At 41.1% G+C, this 11,537-nt stretch overlaps 1 protein-coding gene across 3 annotated transcripts in view; it reads right to left on the bottom strand.

Moving 5' to 3' along the window:
- The window catches only part of wwp2 (WW domain containing E3 ubiquitin protein ligase 2), a 236,231-nt gene that overhangs the window by 198,863 nt on the left and 25,831 nt on the right, over positions 1-11,537 (bottom strand). For all 3 annotated transcript variants that reach the window (XM_034175700.1, XM_034175703.1, XM_034175701.1), the window contains exons 2-3: positions 6,003-6,081; positions 3,450-3,607 (exon numbers count right to left, since the gene is read on the bottom strand). The gene's annotated coding sequence lies outside the window, so the exon portion shown is untranslated. The remainder of the gene's footprint in view (positions 1-3,449; positions 3,608-6,002; positions 6,082-11,537) is intronic.

The following is an 11,537-nucleotide window of genomic DNA, read 5'->3' as shown; positions in this document are numbered from 1 at the left end:
GAGTTAATGCGATTAAGATTTTTTATGTTTGCCCACCCCTAATATATATATGTATGTATTAGGGGTGTAGGAAAAAAAAAATCGATTCACGTCCGAATCGCGATTCTTATTTATTACGATTCAGAATCGATCCAAAATGTCCAAGAATCGATTTTTTTAAAAGCATTTTTTAAACATAATCTTACTTACTCGCTGCGTGTACTGTTTGTCAGGCAACGGCTTCCGTATTACAGCGTCCCCGCGAGGGTGGGGGTGGTCCGGCGTGCTTCAAACACTCGTGACCTGCAGAGTTCAGTGGCTGTAGCTTAGCATGGCGGACGAAGAGCTAATTCAGCCAGCACCGTCTTTGCTGAAGGCAAATGTTTGAGCGCATTTTGGATTTTATTATTTGCTGCGTAAGAAGGAGCTTGACATGACTTACGCAGTGTGCAAAATCTGCAAAATGAAAGTCAAGTACTTCGGAAACACTTCAACTCTGCAAGCCCACATGCTACGCTATGACCCGGAGCGAAAAGGAGCGGAGCAGCGTTATCTGCCGACTACTGACCAGCACTTCGCTAACCTGCCAGCCAACTCCGAACGAGCAAAGCAGATAAGTAAATTTACATCTAGAATCACTTGATTAACCTTGTAAAGCTGCATTTTCTTAAACGTAAACATTTTTTAAGTAATATAACTATTTTTCAGAGCTCTTTGAATCGAAAATCGATTCTGAATCGAATCGTCACCCCAAGAATCGGAATCGAATTGAATCATGAGTTGTTGTACGATTCACATCCCTAATATATATATATATACACACATATACATACACACACACACATACATATATATGTATGTATGTATGTGTGTGTGTGTCAGATACATCAGTATCATAAATTTTTTTGCTTCTTAATATTGGCATCGTGGTGGCACGGTGTTTTAATGGTTGACACTGTTTTCTCACAGGAAGAGAATTTGGTGATTGCCTCCCCGCTGGTCCTTTCTGTGTGGAGTTTGCGTGTACTCCCCTTGTTTGTGTGGGTTCCCTCTGTGGGCTCTGGCTTCCTCCCACGTCCAAAGACATGCAGGTTAGATGGACTGGAAGCTTCAAATTGACCGTAGGTGGGACAGACTCCAGCCCCCGATGACCCTTGATCAGAGGAAGTGGGTACTGATACCGAATGAATGAATGAATATTGGTATCATAACGTGTGCCGGCCCCCACCAGCAAAAAAAAAAAAAAAAAATCCATCTTGGTCACAGATCCGAAGTAACACAAATGGCTGCCCACATTCAGACACACATAAATTAATTTCTCCAAATAAATAAGTGACCTGAAAAATAACTCAGTCTTACTAGTATCTGTCTAAAATGGTCTGAAAAGGCCGTAGACCGGGAACCCCCCCCCCCCGTCCCTCTTCTTTGTCCACATTACTGCACTCAGTTTGAGCCTATGATGTACATGACTGAGGTTAAAGGCCTGAATTTATGGTCAGACGTTTACATACACGCACAGATGTGAATGTTGTGGCAGCGATAAATGATTCATTTGAACTGTCTGCACACCACAGCTCTGCAATGAAAACCCAATGTGATGTTCACCTTTTAATTTGTTTTGGTTTTTCTACACAGGGTCAAAATTATACATACACCCGATACATTATTAATTCAGTGGTGTTGAATGTTAAAAATGCTAGCTGAGATTCTTAACTTCCTGTTACTGATCAAGACTGACAACTGCTAGTTGGGTTATGTGCCAACATAAAACAGGTTTTATTGGACTGACCAACCCAACTGTATAATCAATGGGAAAGTCCCAACAAGCTCAGTGCAGATCTGAGAAAGAGGATCACAGATTGTCAACAAGGTGACTGACTGTAAAGAAAAACCTGCTTCATCTTGGTCCTTGTTGCCCACACTGAGCTAAAAGGTTGAAACTTGGACACAACTGTTGGGGAATGTGTAGTGACACGGACCCACAACAGGGGGCGTAAATGAACGGACAATGGAAGGAGACAAATATGACACTTACTGTTGTGAATGTCACAACCAAACACAGCAGATTCAGAATGTGCAACAGTCAATTAATAAAGGTGTCGTGTGGGCAGGCTCGACGATAGGAGACGCCCGTCTGGACACGAACCGGAACCACCGATTTCCACCGCCACCTGAACCCGAGGAATACTGGAGCCGCCAAGTCCCGGAGTCCCCAGGTGGCCACCTCCCGGCGTGTCGGACCTGGTATCTGCTGGCAGAAAGCAAAAGACAGTCAAAGGGTGAGTGGTTGTGAACACCCAGTAACAATGGTGGGAATGCCACCTCCACCTCTCACTCAACACGTTGCAGCGGTTCTCAGATGAAAAGGAGCGCCGTCTTGCACAGCCTCCGTAAAAATGACGGTTCTCCGCAAACACTCACATAACAGATTTATAAATCACAAAAGGCTGAGAGTATACCTCAGATGAAGATGATCTTGGCAGTTTGGTGGCGGTGTCTTCCTGCTTTTATACCAGATGTGATGATAGTGACAGCTGTCACGGATGATGGGTGACAGCTGTCACCACGGCTTGTTCCTGAGGCGGCAGCGCCCTCTCGTGCCTGAAGCCCGCACTTCAGGCAGGGCGCCTTCTGGTGGTGGGCCAGCAGTACCCCCTCTTCAGCGGCCCACACAACACACAACTTTGTGTTTCAACAGATCAGTGAACCCCAAGCAGAGATGAAAGTTGGTTGTGGAGTGAATAAGTCAGGTTAAAGTTCTTCTGAAGGCCTTCTCACAGTCCAAACCTCAACCCTATCAAATGGACTGTGTGCCTGGAAATCAACTAATTAACCCAGCAGCAATGCAGAGACGAGCGTTCTAACATCCACCCACAAGCACCTGGTCACAGTCAGGACTTGCTCAGGGACAGTGAGCCAAACATAAGGATCAGTATGTAAATGTTTGATAGGCTATTATTTCAGAAAACTTTAAATAAATTAAAATTTGAGCAACAAATTCTTGGATGCATTTTTTTCCCCCACAGCACAGTCAGTGGCCCAGACGTCAGTCTGTGCAGTCAGTCAGTCTGTGCATTCAGTAATCAGTCAGTAAGTCTGTGCAGTCAGTCAGTCTGTGCATTCAGTTAATCAGTCAGTAAGTCTGTGCAGTCAGTCAGTCAGTCCGGTGACATTACACCTGTGAGTGAGAGTACTTGAATCCTGCAGGTTCTACTGGCCTGACTGTCACCAAACCAGGTACATGCATTACACAGTGACCCCAGAAGCATATTGATTTTAGGGTCAAAACTGTGACTTTACCTTTGGCAAGGTCACCGGGTGTGTGCACCAGTCACCAGGAAGACAACAGCATGAAAACTGAGCAGCTTTTACTCAAAACCTTTTGGTCCTGCCAGTGTGCTGACACAGAGAAGACGGTGTGTTCCTGACACCTGTGTGTGTGTGTTTGGGGGGGGTCAGCGTGCACTCACAGGACCAGGTCTTCATTCCACTGCAGCTCCTGCTGTCCGCTGCGTTTTCCTGTTTTCCTTACTTTCACTGGTCAGGCCATCAGCCGTCACCTCAACAAAGGAGTTCAGCCGAGTGGGACTGTTTGGCAGCTTGGAGAACTGGGGCTTCGCTGAAACCACTGTGCACGCACACACAACAAAAAACAGAAATAAGTAAAAAAAAAAAAACCCAAACCAGTCTCTCTTTATGAAGAAATGTAAGAGATTAGTGAAGACTGCACCAAGGGGACATGGGCACAATTTGGTGGGGGATAGGGGGGACATGTCCCCCCCACCTTTTCAACCAGGGGGGACAGAATATGGTATGTCCCCCCACCTTCTGACATATATGTGTGTACTTGAAACATGCTATGTCAGTCTATGTGCAAACCATGTCAGAATAGTATCTTTGTTTCTGCAAGTTTGTATTTTTAGCAGCATTGACTTGTTTACAAACAACTGTTCTTGTTTGTCACATTCGGAATTTTCTGGGACTGCATTTGCCAAGATATGAAACCAAAAATAGTTGCCTCTAGGGACTAGTGTCCACACATAAGTATCAATGGACCACATGCTAATTTACTAAATTCTGAAAGTTAGAAAAGGAAATCAGAAAGCTATCTGGGACCTCAGAAAGCCCATCTGCAATTATGATTGATCTCCAGAATCAGTTTATGCAAGCGAAATTATGTTCAGTATGAATGTTGTCATTAGTGACACTTCGAAATTTAACTTCATGATAAGTAATTTATCCTAAACTTATGATCTGTTGTTTTTTCAAACTTATGCAAAAACAAACAGAGTAAGCGATAGTTAATCATTATTAAGACCCTGTTCTTCATATTTATAAATACATTTTACCACATTGCAGTTGTTTTTTTAATGAAAACTCAACCTATCATTCTTTTTGAGTTATACACGTGGTGATACCTTATTTACACCCAGGATGTTAATAAAATCAATGCTGGCTATTCTCAGAATAAAGTACTTATATCCACAGTTTCAAATTGCATAAGTCAAATGGTGTCCACTTATGGTCTTCTCAAACATTAAAATTACTGTTCTGGATGCTCAGAATGCATCTGAGCTTATCTAGAAACCATTGGCCTACAGGCTTCGGCCCTGCGTGCCTCACACTTTGGTCCCCCCCCCAATTTCTAGTTCTAAATTGTGCCCTTGGAGGGACACTGTCCCTCACTGAAGACCTGGTGTCCTGCAATTATAAGAAATCAATTATTAATCAACTTTCTTTATCAACCAACTGATCATTCTTCATTTTTTAAATCCCCCATCTTAAATGTGAATAATGATTTTGTTCTCATTCTTCTTTTGTCTCCACTAAACAGTAAAAACTGACACACACCACAGAAATCTACAAAATTAAGCAATCAACACAATCGATGTCAACCAGTTGCCCCAACCCTCCATTATTCAATTATCAGAATTTAGTATATTTGTACAATGTCCTCAATGGATCAGTGGGTTAGTCATTTGCTTGGCATGTAAGAGGTTCAGGGTTCAATCCCTGCCTGTTCCATGATCTTACTCATTTAGAAACTCAACATTCTTACAGGAATTCCTCAACATGTCACTGCTGACACGTACATTCTCAGGTTCTCACCTGCACAAGCGCTGAGAGGGTAAATCAATAGTCTGGTGGTTTGATTCTTGTTTCTGCCACAGAGTTCCACAGTTGGACAGTCTCAGGTGGGACGTGCTGCTACCACTCAGACTTACAGTCCCGAGGCCCGTGCACCATTAGGGCTCAAAGCCAATTTCACTGCACTCTATTCAGTGACAGTGAAGGATTCTGATTCTGAAAGGTTCAAATAATTATAAACTAAATTTAAATTCTGGCAGTAAAAGGTTTGATCACTTGCGTGACATCTTCACTTTGTGTGAGTTAACAGATGAGTGCGGCAGTTCTGTCTGTCTGAGGCTAGAACCTAAAAACTGCTGGCTGGTTTATGAAGGACATTTGTCCTGGGAGCAGGGAGGAGTAGAGGACATTTTTTTCTCATGATCCTAATCTCTCCCAGGTTTTATTCCTTTCATCTTTTTCTTCACTTTCTTAGCTTTGCTTTCACCTCTGACATCCTCATGACATCACAAGACTGACGGGGATCAAAGTCTGACAGCAAGGCCTTATTTCCTTTGTCACTGCTGAGAAATGTGACTTTGATAAATGATTTTACCTGCATCATAAAATAAAGTGAAGGTGTGTGAAAACTGGTGGTACACTTGTGGTGTTAAACTTTCTTGGGGGGGGGGGGGGGGGGTGACTGCACCAAATAAAGTTGAATTCACTTCTTTTCTATTCATATTCAAACACAAACGTATAGGCTCAGCGGGAGCCTGATGACTGGGGTTTGGGTTCTGGATCCCTTTTTAAACGGAGTGATGGCGTCATTCTGAGCTCAGTCAAATGTCTGAGTGCTGAGCCACGGCCAACCCACCACTCCCAGTTCTCTTCTACTCAGCATCACATCCTGGAATCAGGAACTCAGACTAAATATTGTGAAACACTGTAATTACCTTTTAAGATCAACTGGGACTTTTCAGCGTGGTGGGCACCGCTGGCTCCGGCACACTGGTCGCTGCCATGACAACACAGCTGTAAGGACAAACACAGAAAATCAACTTTACATTGAAGACGTGAAGGGCAGCGTCGTTTGGGAATATCTGAATAGCTGGCTAAACAGGACGGTGGTACCGGTGCCTTGAGACCCGCTGTTCACATAAGCCCAGCCCACTTCAAACACAGGAAGCAGCAGGAAGACAACGGTTCTCAATGCCGGTGTCGCCAACCGAACAGTCCCCCTAAAAACTGGTCCTCCTTGCCTTCACTGTGCATGTGTCATTAGCTGAGTTCAGTGATTATCACCTCGTTTTTTGCTTCAAACTGCCTCCAGTCATCATTTATCTCAGTGACAGATATCTGAAGCGTTTCTACAACAATCATTCCCACTAAAGTCAGCATATTTCATCATAAAAGGTGGATTAAGTGATCAGAAGCCCTGCGGCCTAATCTCCCTAAACGAGCTTGTAGCGAAGCATCAGGGCCAGGACTGAACACATTTCAAAGCGTCACCCAGTATCGCCTCGTTTCTACTTAAAACTGACTCTTTAGAATGATTTAAGAGGTTTACCTTTATCATCTGATGGCTAATAACCCCCATTAATCCATGTGATTGCTTGGGTGAAGAGACTCCACCTCAGAGCACTGAAAGAAGCATGCGCAGTGGAGGCAGGGCAGACTAATTTTTAGGGGGACTGTCGGTCTGCGACACCTGGTCCCTGAGCTCTCCCTGCTAGTTGTGTGTGTTCGGCCAATCAAGACCAGGCACAATCAGAGTCAGACAATCAGCTGTAGGTTCCTGAGGACAGGTAATGAGATTCACTGCATCGCCCCCTGCTGGGAAACCTTATTCTTAAAATCCAACATAAACAAACAAAATCAAAGCCATGTTCTTAATGTCAATGAGGCAGAAGTTTAGCTTGCAGAAATGGGTCAACCCTCCATTAATGTTTTAGTGCAGTTCTGAGCCACGCCCACCATGTTGAACCTGCTCACATTCAGGAGGTATTCATCAAACACACATCCTACATGTAGGCCAGGACTGAAACCAAAGAGCTGCTGTTCCACATCCTGCAGGAGGTCACATGACCAAGCCAAAGAGAAAACGCTGTTTTGGTGCTGTTTCATTCCACAGAAACTCACCCAATCACAGAGGGATTCTGAACCTCACCTCCTCAGTCTTTAATGAAATCCACAATATATGTTGTTGGACTTGACCCCAAACCTCAAATCTAAAATTTCAGGACAACTAAATGAGAGGTTTCCAAAATAATTGCAGGGATTTTTTTTGTCGGTAAATTTCACCAACAAATGGCATAGTCACCACATTTCAAATGGTCATAACTCCTAACTCATTTGTCCAGATTGGACAATTAGTATCCTAAAAATCTGAACTAATTTTGGGGTGGATACTGCCAACATCCTGTAGATATTGTACCCCAGCAAGTTACCTACCATTATAAAAAGATAAAAGATGTGGGTTTTTTTTTTTTATTGTTGAGCAATAGATTGATTTCCTAAAAACAACAACAAAAACAATTCTATCTGGGAAATGCCTTCATCTCAGAAACCCTTCATGCAGTTGACCTGAAACTGACAAATCTGAGGTTTGGGGGTCAAGACCAACATATATTTAGTTCAGATTATCGGCACTGATAATCAGCATTTTTGCGGATATTGATATCAGCCGATATGACAGTTTGTTTTTGCAGTACGCACGACTCAGCAGTTGCCAAGTTCCACCTTTACGCTCTGTGCGCTGCAGCTCAGAGTGAAGCCATGGATGCTTAGGATGAAAAAAAAAAGACAGCAATCCAAAGACTTGGTAAATTAAAAGCCAGCAACTATTCGCGGCGAAAAGGGTGGGGGGGTCTGGAGGAGGTTTGCCCCCCCCCCCCCAGAAATTTTACAAATTTAAGTGCCCTGTGGTGCATTTTGGTGCATTATTTGGATTGAATTTGGACTTGAAATTCTTGTGATCTCATGCAGTATGGCATGTTGTACCATCCTGTAGGAGTATATACAGAATATAACGACACAACAGTTTACAATATAGCTAACTCATGCAAAAAACTTTAGTTTGTTTTTGATTGGGCTCAAAGACTAGGCAAATAAAATCTCAGCATTCAAAGAACTAGTTAACTTCATAATGCTTTCAGACTATAGACTAGATAATTGCTTTCAAACTAAATAAAGATACAACACATAATACTGATGAGATTCTGCTTAGGATCAATTCACTTTTGTATGCCATCACAGATGACATTACCATGTATACATACTATTATAGTAAATACATATACAGTCAGCCTGTTTGTCTGCTCTGAACACTGACATGGCATCTAATCAGTCATTCTATAACTAGAGTGTCACATTTTCTTCTTACAGAACTACATAAACACAGTATAAACACATCAACCAATGTTCCACATCCTGGTTTCTCTCCTGTGTAAAATCTATATGAATATCACACTGACTAAATTAATATGGATGTACAAAACATGAATATCAATCTACAATATCTACTATACTTTAAGTCAAGCCTTAAAACCTATTTTTATTCTCTTTCTTATGAATAGTTTTATTTTTATCTGTTTTATTCTTTTACTTCTGTTTTTAATTATGTATTTGAATTTTTTATTTTTTATTTATTTATTTAATTTTTTATGTTGAACTGTTCTATGTGAGGTGCCTTGAGACGGCTTTTGTTGTGATTTGGCGTTTATAAGCCGATTAAATTGAAATTGAATTGAACAACATTTTATTGAGTCTTAAAGTAAATAAATATGAAATTGTCACTGGATCCTTAAACTTTGGACATAATAACTCTACATGGTGGATCCTTGATCTCTGGACATAAATAGAAATAAACAAAATCTGTAGTTTTTGTCAAAAGCATTTCCTTTCAGACATTTTGGCATGCATGTCTTTCCATATATCTGAGCTGTTACAGCTGCTGTGCTGTATGTCAGCATCAGTTTAATTCATAAAGAACACAGGACGTCTCATTTTGGGAAGAAAAAAAACACGTTTTAGTCGATTGTAGTTTTTTCTGTATTACAGCGTTTGGAAAGAGGTGTCATTTTATTTAAAGCGGCAATTTTGTGTCAACGGAACGGAGGACGATTCTCGTTTCTTGACTACAACAAGACAAGAGTCCCAGTTAGTGACTTTAATCCACACAAAAGCGACTCACAATATTTTAATGGCTTTGAGAGGAGTTAAGAAGTGGACTTACCGCTTCTGAAGAGCAGCGAATCAAAGAACCACTAGCCAGTGGTTCGAAGCATTGCTTCAATGGCTCATGCATCAAAGTGGAGTCGCGCTGCAGAAACGGTTGATTACAGAGCCACTGCAGACCAAACCCTGAATATCCGTAAGACTTTATTCGTACGTCCGTATGACTCTGAAACTCAGAAAACTGTATAATTTACGGACAATCCGTATAGGTTGATATGTATGGATTTGAGGAAATAAAAATGAATGTTTTGCTAGTTCTATTAGACGGTGAGATTTTGCAAAAAGACGGAAATCCGTCCAAAGACGGCGAATAAGCATCCATGTGAAGCTGCAGTGCACAGCTGAAAGTTTCCAGCTAATTCCTTCATATTTGATGGGAGAAAAACCTTTTAACCATTATTTATGACCTATGCATAACATAAAATGACTGTTACAATTTGTATTTTATCTAAGTGTTGTATTCTTTGCTCTTATTAGTATAACCTGCAGTAGCCTACTGCGCGGACATGACCAGGGTTGAAGTCGTCGTTGCGAGCCAAAGGGGAAAATAGGATGTATGAAATTGCTGACCTTTGGATGTGGTTGAAATTGAGTGGAGCTGCATTCAGATGACTGTATTTCAAACAACTTATCCTCACGTGTATAAATATGATAATGTGACACTCTGTACTTTGACTAATGTTTGGTCTGCAAACCAAACTACAACTTTTAGCTAGTAAAATTCAAAGAATTTGATACCATGGCACACCTTACCTGAGGCTTTTATATTTATTTAAAGTTAAAGAAGTAAATTCATATTTTTCTAACAATGGCATGACAGAAATATGAAATTTGCATTATTAAGTCAAATTGCCTCAGGTTGTGCTCTTACAGCAGATTACAAAACATTTTAAAACTTACTTTAATTCATTCTGCTTCACACAGACCCATTGATGTCTTAGAAGAACCCATCATATGAAGCTAATGGCCCCTTACTTCAAGTACTGAGGGGCTATTAGCGCAAACCATTCCTTTAAAATATGAATCGCTGCTTTCTGGTCTGTAGCAAAGTCCCGCCCACTTGATTTGTTAGAAAAGTTAACACAGACAAACACGAAGAAGACAGAGTGCAGACTGGAGCTGTGTCAGCTGGATTTATTTATTTGTTCAACTTCATAATAATGTTATTTGTAGCTCCTTGCACTTTTTGTGTGAAGGTCGTAAAGTTTTATGTTAAGAGTACATTATACTCATTTTTGAGACCTTTTTGATACGTTTTACTGCAAGCAAATATCATCCTCCAATCCCTGCTGAATCTGTATTGGCACTTAAAATCCTCATCAGTTGACCCCTAGTAATGACCCTGCTGTAAGGTTGGACCTAGCCCTTGTGAACTGGGACATTTAGAGATGCTTTGACACTAGCAGCCTGGTATAATCAAAGTGATTAACTTTCTTATATGATATCCAAGTTCTGACTGACAATACTTCTCATAAAATGATTTGTTAGTGTAGTGTGAAAATTATTCATTTAATGTCTTACACATAGCCTGCCTAAAACGTTTGCATTTAACTCTGTACTGAAGGTCCCATGTAATCTGATTAGCTAAGCAGCTGCATTAATAACCACATTGTTTTTGCCTGACCTTCCAATCCATCTCCTGCACAGCAGAAATGATAACATTCATTTTCAGCAAGAGTTTTCATGGGAAACTCAAAGTTTCATATTCAGGTAAATTTGTACGTGACCGTTTGTGGCAACCCGCCTTTCTCTGAATGTACAAAGAACTCCTCAGAAATGCTGTGGACACAGACATATTCAAAATCCTGCTGTTCAGATTTCTGACTAGTGCGTGTGTCTTCGAGGCCTCAAATTAAAAGCTTATTTTAATCTGCCAATTTCTTGACTTATTTCCACAAACAACCTCAGACACTTTGACGTAAAATCATTTTTGCCTCCACACTAGAAAGATAGCTATTAGGAGAGAAAGTTTTGAAAATTTCATGTGGCGTACGGGACACAGAAAAGTATCTTTTACAACATTACTAATGAAAATGTATAAATCTATGAAATTCAATCGAAGAACTCTATTCGACACTCCTAAATGTATTAAACATGCATCAGAAAACCCATTATATTAATATAAACAGATTGACATATATAGCCATATTAGAGATGGTGGCGCGTACAGACACAGTGGCCCCTCGCTTCCCAACTTTGCGGTGATATGTTTGTCAGATAAGTGTTTGTCAGATAGTTTTATGTCTTTTTCG

This window comes from Thalassophryne amazonica, chromosome 8, assembly GCF_902500255.1.
Source record: "Thalassophryne amazonica chromosome 8, fThaAma1.1, whole genome shotgun sequence".
Taxonomy (NCBI): domain Eukaryota; kingdom Metazoa; phylum Chordata; class Actinopteri; order Batrachoidiformes; family Batrachoididae; genus Thalassophryne; species Thalassophryne amazonica.
Note: the sequence above shows the minus strand (reverse complement) of the source record. Positions and strands in the feature narration are given on the sequence as shown.